Source organism: Natrix helvetica, assembly GCF_964273705.1.
Source record: "Natrix helvetica genome assembly, chromosome: 3".
Lineage (NCBI taxonomy): Eukaryota > Metazoa > Chordata > Lepidosauria > Squamata > Natricidae > Natrix > Natrix helvetica.
Genome location: NC_138549.1, coordinates 58583988 through 58597316, shown reverse-complemented (window position 1 = coordinate 58597316; position 13329 = coordinate 58583988). Strand labels below are relative to the sequence as shown.

General features: G+C 45.4%; 1 long non-coding RNA gene across 1 annotated transcript; it reads left to right on the top strand.

Moving 5' to 3' along the window:
* The first annotated feature begins 881 nt into the window (after nucleotides 1–881).
* On the top strand, nucleotides 882–4506 carry LOC309389146. Its single transcript, XR_014174900.1, has 3 exons — nucleotides 882–925; nucleotides 3484–3537; nucleotides 4453–4506. It is a non-coding gene; the product is annotated as an uncharacterized lncRNA (long non-coding RNA).
* Nucleotides 4507–13329: the final 8823 nt, after the last annotated feature.

Here is a 13329-nt window from a genome sequence, read left to right as displayed (position 1 = left end):
GGAAATAGCTAACAAGGAAAGAGGCTGTAAATTATAAAACCATCCTCTGCTACCATTGTGAAGGAGAGAGTTTCCCCCCTTTGATTAACGAGGTATGGACCGTCAGCCTTCCAAGAAGCATATCTCCGAATAAGCAGAAAAATAAAACCCGAGAACATATTCTAATAAAACAAACTTTAGTATAAAATAAAATACAAATCTTACTAAGTCTTACATTCTGGCAAAGCAATGTTGCCCACCTCCTTCGGCAGGCAAACGGAAGATCAGAAGGAAAGTACAAGAATGTGTGACATATTATGAGACATGCACCGTAAATCATTGTCAGATAAGAAACTGTTCAGTCTGCTGTATAACTCAGAATATAAACTCAAGTTGACAAACAAATTAACGCAGTGACAATGTCTTACTGATCTCAGGGACATTGCAAGGTCCCTGATCGATCCAAGATAAGTTGTTCAAGCCGGCGACAAAAAATCCAGCCATTAGTGTGGAGTTAATTGGTTAGTCAGTAGCTGGCAAACCACACTTTGTGATCAATCAAAGTTCACATTTCTTCCTCTTAATCCTTTGCTTACAAGAAGAGACGATGGAATTTGCACATAGACACATTCCATGCAGTAAGAAATCAACTAGTAAACATATGGGTCACGTATCTATATCATGAATTGTTCACGAAGAAAGCATGTATCTGTAAACCAATCAGTATTTGCCAAGTAGATTTTCTTTCCAATGAGCTTTTGCTATTCTGAGAAGCTTGACAATAAAAGGGAGCACTGGGGAAATACTTGGTGTGCCTTCCCACACAACCTTACTCCTGTCTGCTTTTCTATGTTACCAACATCTGGTGACCCCGACGTGATTCCCTTATACTCATTTGGCTGGACGAGCCCAGGTGCACCACAGAGAACTTCACTCCCAATTTTACGTGAGTAGGGGGGGGGGGGAACTGTCAGCTCCGCAGAAGGTTCATGCAAAAGAGCTGCAGAAATTATTTAAATATAATGAGGTGACAGGAGTTAGTCTACATGAGTTAGAAAACTTAATAGATGAAATAGGTTGTCAATGTCCCTGGTATCTCGAGGCAGGAACTTGGGAATTAGGGGACTGGATAAGACTTGGAATACAATTACATACTCAGCCACAAGCTCCTATTGAATATTTATTGTTATGGCAAAAATGCAGGGATATAATAGAGAAGGTGGGTACTCATAAACTCAAGGCACCGTTCCCATCGCTCTCTTTAATCCCAGAGGAGGGATTTGCTACCCCTCCATATATGCAACTAGCTTTGCCGGCATCATTGAAGCTGGGAGAAGTTAGTTCCCCGATCGCTCCCTTATTAAGTGGTTCTTCACAAGGATCAATGGGTGCGGTCCGAGCAGGATTTCAAGAAGAACAAAGGAAAGGAAACCTCACAGGACAAGAACTTGCAGAAGGGCTTCAAGCCTTCCCAGTGGTACAAACAGTCGATCCACAAGGCTAGGCACAATATCAGTGGAATCCATTAACCATATCAAGTGTTAAGAGAATTAAGGAAAAGTATCACTGAAACGGGATTACGTTCTACCTATACGGCAGGGATGCTGGAAGGCATTTCTAATGGTTATCAGTTGATCCCACAAGACTGGAAAGATTTGTTTAGAATGCTTCTTACACCTGCACAATATGTGGTTTGGGATTCAGAATACCAAAGAGAAGCGATACATGCAGGGAACAATTCAGGAGGGCAGTTCATACCAGATCAAATATATGGAGTTGGAAATTTTTCTAGCATAGAACAACAAGCTGCAGGAACACCTCCACAAGCCTACCCCGTTGTAGGACGATGTGTCATAAAGGCCTTTCAGAGAGTGCCAGTGTCAGGAAAACCTAGTAAATCTTTTTCATCCATACGTCAGGATGCAGGAGAGCCTTATTCTGATTTTATTGATAAATTACAAGAAGCCATCCAACGGCAAATAGATAATGAAGAAGCTAGCGGGGAATTGATGAAATGACTAGCTTATGAACATGCTAATGCAGATTGTCATAAAGCTTTGATATCTATTATAAATAAAGGAGAATATACTTTAGCGGACATACTGAAGGCATGTTCAGACATAGGCACAAATGCATTTCAAATGGATGCAATAGCAGCTGCATTACAAAAAGGGCACTTTGGCAAGCCCAAAGGAAATTGTTTTAATTGCAAAAAACCTGGACATTTTAAACAGCAATTTCGAGCTCCAGGTGGAGGAGCCTAGAAAGGTAATGGACCAGGTGGGGGCCGAGATGCCAGACCAAAAACAGTTTGTCCCAAATGCAAAAAAAGGATATCACTGGGCAAACCAATGTAGAGGCCAAAACAATAATCAGGGAAACTAGATTTCGGGCTCACGCCAAATTGCTGCCTCTACAGTTAATAATTACAAAGGAGCCACAAGTGGCAGTGCAGGAATTGATTTAATTAATCAGGAAGACAAATATATCTCTCTCCCAGGAGTTGTTATCTTAATGCCATCTCAATTGAAAGGTCCCTTGCCTGCTAATACCGTAGGCCTGATGCTTCCTCCGCTGGTAAAAAGGGGATTTTTGTAATCCCGGGGGTTGTAGATTCTGACTATGAAGAAGTCATAATGATCTAATTTGAAACAAATATGCCCATGACTTTACATAAGGAGGACTCTTGGGCACAATTAGTAATTATTCCATATATATTACCAGCGGGTGATCAACAAAGGGTTAGAGGGAGTGGAGGCTTTGGGTCCAATAACCTTCCTCGTTCTATACACCCTAGTATTTTAGCTGTAACTCAATCAATTCGGAATGAAAAACCAAAACGTACATATTTGTTAAATGGCAGATCATTTGAAGGAGTCCTCGATTCTGGTGCAGACATCTCTGTCATAACTGCTGACAATTGGCCCAACGATTGGCCCACTACAGAATCACCCTCCGTGTGGGGAATAGGAGGACCTCAAGCAGCTCGACGAAGCAAAAATTGGCTTACGATAACAGCCCTGGATGGCAAACGCACTGCTCAGTTAAAACCTGTAATTCTTCCCATCCATGTAAATTTATGGGGAAGAGATCTGATGCAGCAGTTTAAAGCAGAACTAATTATTCATGAATATGGCTCCCCCTACTGCTCTTCCTTTGGAATGGCGATCTACTACACCCGTATAGATTGAACAATGGCCTTTGACACAAGAAAAGTTAACAGCTTTACAAGAATTAGTAAAAGAACACCTAGCTGCCAAACACATTGAACCTACCACCAGTCCATTTAACACACCAGTTTTCGTAATAAAAAAGAAATCTGGCAAATGGAGACTTCTTCATGACCTCCTTGCTATAAATGCCATATTAACACCAATGGGGCCACTTCAATGTGGTACACCAAATCCAAATATGATACCAAGAGAGTATCAAGTTATGAGGATTGTTTTTTGACAATTCCATTATGCAAACAGGATAAAACTCTTTTTGCCTTTACTGTCCCAGTTATAAATTCAGAAAAGCCAACGGAAAGATATCAATGGACAGTTTTACCTCAAGGTATGCTGAATAGTCCAACATTATGTCAGCACTTTGTATCTAGAGCTTTAGAACCTTTTAGGAAAAGATAGCCTCAAGCTGTAGTTTATCATTACATGGATGATATTTTAGTATCGGCACCAAAGATTCCTTTAAATTGGTTACCTGATTTGACTCAAGATCTTGCAGTTTATGGATTGCAAATAGCACCAGAAAAAGTACAAGTTAAAGAACCTTTTTCTTTATTTAGGTCATAAGCTATTACAGACTTATTCACACCCACAAATTCCTCAATTAAAAATAGAGGATACATTGTCATATGTTAAATTACAACAGCTTTTAGGTTCAATTAACTGGTTACGCCCATATGTGGGTCTTCCTACCAGTATACTTAGCCCTTTATTTGGTGCATTAAAACTAAGAGATAATCCTTCTGATTTAATACAATTGACAGCAGCGCAGAAGGAAGTATTTGACCAAATAAACAATGCATTAAAATTAGTCTGGGTGGATAGATGTCAGGACAACTATCTTTAACTATCATATTCATTCCCACTCAGAAACAACCTATAGCTGTCATAGCTCAAGAAATCATACTACAGGGCAGGCTATCGTAGAACGAGCTAATCATACCCTAAAATAAGCTTTGGAAAAACATAAACAAACAGGGGGAAACCCCGTAGGCCTTCCTGGGAAACAGGAATGGCTGAACAAAGTTCTATTTACATTAAATCATCTTAATATAAAAAATATAAAAAATTATCTTAATATAAAAAATATAAAAAATTTATCTACTCCAGTGGATTCACTTTGGCCATAGAACAAGTCATCCTCAGCCACAAGTAATGTATAGATTGTTACCTAATCCTGAATGGCATAGTCCGGTTCCTTTTTTAACATGGGGACGAAGATATGCTGCTGTGCTTGCTCCAATAGGACCCATGTGGATTCCAGCATGGTGTGTAAAACCTTGGAAAGATGTCGTGGCACGAAGGATTGAAAAATCTGATACCCAACTTCTCCCTCAGTCTACAGAATCCTCAAATGGATCAAGCCCGGGCATCTTGGAAGAAACATAATCCAATTTGGGGACAAATTAAGGCTCTGTCTGCTCAAGCCAGTCAGCTCTTGCAAGATCAAAATGTGGAGCCAACACCAGAGAACTTTTTAGTGGGTGCTTTTTCTTGCTTAAATGCGAATTCTCTCACTATTGTAGTGTGTTTACATGTCTTTTCCCTCCAATTTTGGCAACGCTATCCCCACAGGAAGGCATTCCAAAACAAGGACTTTGGGACCAAAATCGCTTTCTGTGGGATGTTCAAAATGTTTCAAAAATGATTAACAGAATTGACTGTTGAATTTGTATGCATTGTAATCATGGTAATAATTGGTTTAATTTGTTGCTGTTGCTGCATTCAATGTGTACCTGCATTAATAACAATGTTTCGGCCCAGAATTCGACCTCACAGACGCGACGTAATGTATGTGTACCAATTGCTAAAACAAAATGAATTAAAATAAAAGAAAGGAGGAGCTGTGGAGTTAAATGGTTACTCAGTAGCTGGCAAACCACACTTTGTGATCAATCAAAGTTCACATTTCTTCCTCTTAATCCTTTGCTTACAAGAAGAGGCGATGGAATTTGCACATAGACACATTCCATGCAGTAAAAAATTAACTAGTAAACATATGGGTCACGTATCTATATCATGAATTGTTCACGAGGAAAGCATGTATCTGTAAACCAATCAGTATTTGCCAAGTGGATTTTCTTTCCAATGAGCTTTTGCTATTCCAAGAAGCTTAACAATAAAAGGGAGCACTGGGGAAATACTCGGTGTGCCTTCCCACACAACCTTACTCCTGTCTGCATCTGCTTTTCTACGTTACCAACAATTAGGCTGATGAAGCTCCAAAACGGAGGGATACGGAAAGAAAAAGTGTTTCCAGCTGGTGAGGAATTTTTACTGTTTTAAAAAAGACTGCCTATAAAAAACTTAAAACTAATTTAATTTGGAGAACAGAAGAAATAAGAGGCAGAATTAAATTTGGAATGGTTTTGGACAGTGGATTATCTTACTTTTTAAATGCTATCTTCATGAATGGAATTTATGCAAGCCTTTTAAAACGAATGGATTAAGTATTCTTCTTCTATTTTTTTCTCTTTTATTATTCTTTATAACCTATGGACTAAAATTCTCCTTTTCATTACTATGGGTGTTCCAACTCATTCAAGAATCGGACTTTTTTTTTAACTTGAAATACAAAAAAGATACAAAAAGAAACGAAGAAGATTGCAACAATAACACTGCTACTTGGAGGCTGGTGGTTTGTGTATTGGAAACGAAACACTCTTACTTTTCTCACTGATTATTCTGGTTTAGCACGCCAAGGTCTCACTACTTGTTTATAGAGAGTGATAAGAAGAAAAGCATACAGATGTCCCTTTGAAGTATATCTTTAACCAGAGAAAGATGAAAATAAAACGTTATTGTGAATCTATGCTTAATCTTGTTAAAACCTTTCAAGCTAGAGCAGCAGTGTTTGTTAGCTTGAGATAATGGCACAATTTCAACAGCAGAAAGAAATTTTAAGTCTGCAAAAGATATTCACAGAAATACAGAAATTATCAAACACATATGAGAGGATAGAGAAGAAGTTGGAAGACTTAGAGTATCTAACAGTAAAATATGGTGAAGAAGTTGGAGATGTTTATCAAATGGAAAAGTGGTGGTTAAAATCCTAAAAATTGAAGAGGAAAATGAATATAAAGAAATTAAAATTGCAGACTTCCGGGTTGTGCTACGGACGTCGCGGGCAGGCTTTTTTTGAGCTTGTCGATTCAATAGCCTGTAGAGGCGTTTTTTAAAAGATCGTAAACGCCTTGGACACTCCGAAATCCTCAGGATGTTAGGGTTCTAAATACCATGCAGAATTAAATCATTGTCCAAAGCAAAAACATCCTTAAAGGTCCAATTTATTTTACAGGCAAGTTAGCACCTCTATGGAAAAATTCCAACTCTGATTTGCATCCTGGAATTCCACCCAGTTGAAAGTTCATGATCTATCCCCACACCCCATATAATCCATCACATGTTCCAATCATCATCTTCCACGCTGGCATCTACACCCCTCTGGTTCCGGTCAGGTGTCGAGGTGCGGAGACAAAAGATGACCTTGAGCTTCTATAAAAGAATGTCAACAATACATTCTACAATCCTACTCCTTTCTATTCCCCCCTCCCAACTACTACACTAATGAACAGCATAGAAAATTATAAGAAAGTGTGGCAGGCCAAAGATCCTAAAAAGAACATAACTACAGGCCTGACAGGCGAAAAACGTTTCCTGAAAAGAGAATAACATAAAAGTTAACATAACAAAATTAACCACCTTTTCTCCACCCAGGGGAACCCTTTGACTTCTCGGGAAACTTCCCATTGAATTGCTTTACTAACTTCTCCACTTTTTGGTTCCCACATTTCACCCAAGTAGCTTCAGACCATGGGTAACCCTTCCAATGCACTAAGTACTGTAAGCGACCCCTATTCAGACTGAAATCTACAATTTTTTCCACCTCAGATTGTGTTTCCCCTTCCATCACTACAGGAGGAGATTGAGCTTGGGTGGATGCTCTTATGTTAGACCCAATTACTGGTTTCAACAAGCTCCAATGAAAATCTGGGTCAAATTTCCCTAGACTTCTGGGTAGACTGAGTTGAACTGTAACTGGGTCAACTATCTTCACTATTGGGAATGGACCTAGAAATTTTGGACCCAATTCCTTGCTAGGCATTTCTAATCTTATGTATTTGGTAGATACAAAAACATTGTCCCCCACACAGTAGGGGTTTTGGAGCGAGCGATGTTGATCATCTTGCTTTTGGTAGGCTTCTGCCGCAACTGCTAGAGCCTTCTTCGTATTCTCCCATCCTTTCTTTAGCGTGTCCATCCATTCACTCAAAGACATGAAGGAAGGAGGTTCTCTAGGCAACTCAGGCATGGCAACAACTTCCATGCCACTGGTAATCTGGAAACCTGCTAATCCTGTGCTGCTGTGGACCGCATCGTTGTACGCCACTTCGGTGAAGGGTAGCAAGTCCGACCAGTTGTCTCTCTGATAGTCCACAAAACACCGGATGTATTGTTCCACCACCGCATTGACTTCCTCTGCTGCGCCATTCATGCTGGGATGAACCTCTGAGCTCAGTTTTTGTGTGGACCCAATGGATCTCAGGACCTCTCTCCAGAACCTGGCTGTGAACTGGACTCCGCGGTCTGAAATGATCCTCTTGGGTACTCCGTGCAGGCGATAAATGTGTTTCACAAACATTTTCGCTAATTCGTTTGCGGATGGCAATCCTGAGCAAGCAATGAAGTGTGCCTGCTTAGAAAACAAATCAATAACAGTCCAAATTACTTTATGCCCACTGCTGTCTAGGAGTTCCATGATGAAGTCCATTGCGACCTCTTCCCATTGCCGTTTAGGGCTCTCTGCTGCAGGTGCTGTAGGTTCTGGGCTCTTGGATTCAATCATCCACGGCTGGCCTTTTTCCTCCTCCAAGGCCTCCCCCTTGGTAGGACTCTTCGTCACCTGAAGTTGGGGATCCTCTTCCAGAGGTCGATTGGGCATTTCCCCCTCCGATGCCTCCCCCTTAGTTGGACTCTTTGTCACCTTCAGTTGGGGATCCTCCTCCGGAGATTGTATGCCCTTTTACTCTTCCGAGGCCTCCCCCTTGGTAGGACACTTCGTCACCTTGAGTTGGGGATCCTCTTCCAGAGGCTGTTGGCCCAGATGACTTTTCTGTGGTGGCATCTGGGGCCCTCTCTTTACCACCGTGGCAATTGGTACACACGTTTGTTCTTCGGCAATTCCCTCCTCCGAGGCCTCCCCCTTGGTAGGACTCTTTGTCACCTTAAGTTGGGGATCCTCTTCCAGAGGTCGTTTGGGCTTTTCCCCCTCCGAGGCCTCCCCCTTGGTAGGACACTTCGTCACCTTAAGTTGGGGATCCTCTTCCAGAGGTTGTTGGCCCAGATGACTTTTCTGTGCTGGCATCTGGGGCCCTCTCTTTACCACCATGGTGATTGGTACACACATTTGTTCTTCGGCAATTCCCTCCTCCGGGGCCTCCCCCTTGGTAGGACTCTTCGTCACCATAAGTTGGGGATCCTCTTCCAGAGGTCGTTTGGGCTTTTCCCCCTCCGAGGCCTCCTCCTTAGTTGGACTGTTTGTCACTTTAAGTTGGGGATCCTCCTCCGGAGATTGTCTGCCCTTTTCCTCTTCCGAGGCCTCCCCCTTGGTAGGACACTTCCTCACCTTAAGTTGGGGATCCTCTTCCAGAGGTTGTTGGCCCAGATGACTCTTCCCTGGTGGCATCTGGGACCCTCTCTTTACCGCCGTGGTGGTTGGTGCGCACGTTTGTGGCATTGGGGCTGGAGCCAAGCACTCTGACGCTCTGTGGCCAAGTTGACAACAATGGTGGCATTTAATTGGCCCCCACGAGGAATGGAACCTAGTTACATCTCTAAACTTAGGAACCGTTTCATCACACTGCCTTACTCTCCAACTTGCAGCTGCCCCCTTGGTAAACCCTTCTTCCATGGTGGAGATTGCTTCTCTGTAGGAAGGTGGGGTAAGAACCTTTTGGGCATTTGCAGATGCACCTTGTCCCGCTTCCCATCTTGCAGGCCTGGCTTTGGTAATCCCTTCTTCCATGTTGGTGATTGCTACTCTGTAGGAAGGTGGGGTAAGAACCACTTGGGGCCTTGCAGGTGCACATTTTCCCACCATCCATCCCGCAGGCCTCCCTTTGATAATACCTTCTTCCATGGAGATTTCTTCTCTGTAGGAAGGTCTGGTAAGAACCTTTTGGGGCCTTGCAGGGGAGACTGGAACCGGTGGGGAGTTCAATCCCTCGGTTGGCCACTGCCCAGCTTTCTGCCATGGTGCCATCTGCTGAGGGAGGGCAGGTGCCCACTGGCATCCCTCCCATCCATGACCTGGGGTTAAGACCATTCCCGGGGTTGCCTGCTTCACAGGTTGCAGCTCAACCAATGATGGCTGGCTAGGGGGGTGATTGTTCCAAGGACCCCACTGCTGGCTTGGAGGAGTTATGGGCCAAGTAGGTGCCCTCTGCTGGCTTGGAGCATTTCCCCATGCTGATGGCAAAGGAGGTGGCCAGTAGCATCTCTTCCATCCAAAATCTGGGAAGAAAACCCAACCTGGTTTTGCTTCATTTACTGGTTGCAGCCCCATTTGTGGTGGCTTGCAAGTGAAAGATGCTGGCGAAATCCCTTTCTCCTGCCTCGGTTGAAATTCCCATTTTGAAAGGGAATCTTTCTCCCAGTTAGTTGCAGGGTAATAAGCCATTTCATTTATTGCCGTCTGGAAGGAGCCCAAGCCTCCGTTCTAGGGTTTTTTTCTTTTTTTTTCTCCAAGCCTTGCTTCCAAGCTGGGGGGAAGGAGGGGGAGCATGCACACGTTTTGCTGAAGAAGTTTGGTCTGAGACTTTCCTTCCTCTTGTCGTTTCTCCTCCTGCATTCCTCCAGATGCAATTAAACTGGAAGCAGCATTCCATTGCCTTTGAAGTTCCGGCACTCAGCTTCTTATCACCAAAAGCTTCTCATTATTTCTTCGCTGATATTTACGCTGTCCCGGTCAGCGTTGGGAATGCAGCGACCCCCGTCACCAGCTCTTCCATCACCAGCCCTTCCTCCCTTGAGAGGGTGCTAGTGAATTATTTTAAAGGGGAGAGTTGGAATAATGTTAGGGTTCTAAATACCATGCAGAATTAAATCATTGTCCAAGGCAAAAACATCCTTAAAGGTCCAATTTATTCTACAGGCAAGTTAGCACCTCTATGGAAAAATTCCAACTCTGATTTGTATCCTGGAATTCCACCCAGTTGAAAGTTCATGATCTATCCCCACACCCCATAATCCATCACATGTTCCAATCATCATCTTCCACGCTGGCATCTACACCCCTCTGGTTCCGGTCAGGTGTCGAGGTGCGGAGACAAAAGATGACCTTGAGCTTCTATAAAAGAATATCAACAATACATTCTACAATCCTACTCCTTTCTATTCCCCCCTCCCAACTACTACACTAATGAACAGCATAGAAAATTATAAGAAAGTGTGGCAGGCCAAAGATCCTAAAAGAACATAACTACAGGCCTGACACAGGAATTTAGGAGAGAGCTACAGCTGTCGGGTAGAGCCACTTGTGTAGCCCCCCAGAAGGATTTATAGTGAGGCTGGAAGGAAAGAGACTGGTGAGCGGGTGAACTGAGAGGATTGGAAGGAGTGAGCTGGTGAGCTGAGAGGTTTGGAAGGAGAGAAGGAGAGATTGGAAGGAGAGTGAGGAAAAATGCTGGAAGGACGTTAGAAGGACACTGGAAGGAGAGAGGCTGGCTCCAACAGCAGCTGCTGAAAGAGCTGTCATGGATGCCAGTAACATCATTAGGACATTGGGTGAGTCCCACCAACATCTGGATTTGAGGTGGGAGTCATGAGAGAGTAAGACTGGAATGGAGGTTGGGGGCGGCTGGGGGCAGCCTGGAACACCGGAGGTCACCGGAAGCCCTATATTAGGGCTATGGGTAGGCCACAGGGATGTCTAGGCCAAGACCATCTGCCCCCCAAGAACATCGGCCCCCTCCCAATCGGGAACTCCATTCCTTAAGAACTCCAGATTACCATCTATAAACTCTCTCCATGAACTCCCACCCACCTAGGACCACCTAGGATCATCTACCCTTTGGACCATCTCTCCTCCACCCAGACCACCATTTGGACATCTAAGAACTTTCCCCCCCCCTTTTTTTTTATGACTGACCACTTATCATCTATAACACCTTGATCCCATCGTGTTTTTAAGATTCTGAAGATTATTTATACGAGGCTAGACCTGCTCCGCCTGCAGGAGACCCCCCTCTCGCAGGCATGGCCCTTGACGCTTGCAAGGGCCCGCCTTGATGACGGGTTTATAGACCCCAAGAGGTGGAAGAAACGGAGGCTTAGGGGGGTTTTAACTAAATGTTTTTTATCCTTTTTAGGGGGCTCCAGGGAGGGTTTTAGGGTAGGAGGGGAGGGAAATCTGTCCAGGAGGAGGGCCAGTGCCAGGCGAACAGGTGAGTCTAGGAGGGAAGTGAGTGTGGTGGAAGGGGGGAGGGGAAAGAACGTTCCAATAGAGGGTTGTCTTATTACATCGGTTGCGGGGAGGAGGGGATGTGAGGACAGGAGAAGACCACAACGTCGGTTGGGAGACCGTGGTTGTTGGTTACACCCTGTCGTTTGTACCAACCCCCGCAACCTAGGTGGTCAGGAACTACAGAGCCAGGGCCTGAGGCTGATGCTCTGCAATGCAAGGTCCGTGACCAACAAGGCCCCCCTCATTAATGAGTTGATCTCAGAGGGGGAGCTGGACCTTGCAGGGATAACGGAGACCTGGTTGGGCCACGAGGGTGGTTTACCCCTTGTGGAAATGTGCCCACCGGGTTTACGTGCATTCCATCAGCCTCGGGCCCTGGGTAAGGGTGGTGGGGTGGCGGTAGTTATATGGGAATGTCTAGAGCCGAGGGTGTCTACTGTACCTCAGATACCCGGATGTGAGTCCCTTGGTGTGAAATGGGGCCCAGGGAGGCAGTGGGGCTTGCTGATTGTATACCTGGCTCCTTGCTATACGTCAGCAGCCCTGCCCGAGCTCCTCGAGCTGATCTCAGAGACGGCAGTTGAGACCCCTAAGCTTGTGGTTATGGGGGATTTAAACTTGCCGTCGACAGGGGAAGCATCCGAGGTAGCTCGGGAGTTCATGGCTTCCATGACAGCCATGGTCCTGACCCAATTAATTCAGGGCCCCACACACGAAGGTGGCCACACTCTGGACCTTGTTTTTGTATCTGAACAGTGGGCGAGTGATCTGGGAAGAGGGGATGCAACCATTACTCCCCTGTCATGGTCAGATCACTCATGTCTCCGGCTGGACTTCCCTGGCACTACCCCCCACCGTGAGGAGGCGGAACCAAACTGTCCAAGTTGGTACCGCCCCAGGCACCTGATGGAACCGGATAGGTTCCAGACGGAGCTTGGGCCATTCCCTGTAGCCCTGACCCGCTCTCGCTCCGAGAACCTAGTGGCCGCCTGGAATAGGGCGGCCGGTGGGGCCCTGGACCGAGTTGCGCCTTTGCAGCCTCTCCTGCGGCGACGACCCACCCGGGCTCCTTGGTTTACCAAGGACCTGAGGGTGATGAAGCACCATAGGAGATGCCTAGAGGGCAGGTGGAGGTCCTCACGCTCCGAATCTGACCGAACACAAGTAAGAGCCTATTTACGGACTTACCTTGTGGCATTAAGAGTGGCCAAACGCAGACATTGTGCCACTCTTATTGCGTCCGCCGATAACCGCCCTGCCGCCCTGTTTCGGGTGACCCGCTCTCTCTTATCACAGAGGACGCGGGAAGCCCCTTTACAGGGCAGAGCAGAGGAGTTTGGGGAATATCTGCAGGACAAAATCGCTCAGATCCGGAGCGGATGGGCCCCCTTCAGTGGACCAGAGGAGCCGCCAACAGTGAGTCTTGTGAGACCACTCTGGGAGGAGTTTGCGTCTGTTGCCCCCGAGGATTTGGATAGGTTGCGTGGACTGCTGCGACCGACCACTTGTTTAATGGACCCGTGTCCCTCCTGGTTGGTACTGGAATCCTGGGAAGTGACATGAGGCTGGCTACTGGGCCTGGTGAACACCTCTTTGAGCGAGGGGTCCTTTCCTGCCGCCTTGAAAGAGGCGGTGGTGAGGCCCTTACTCAAGAGGCCT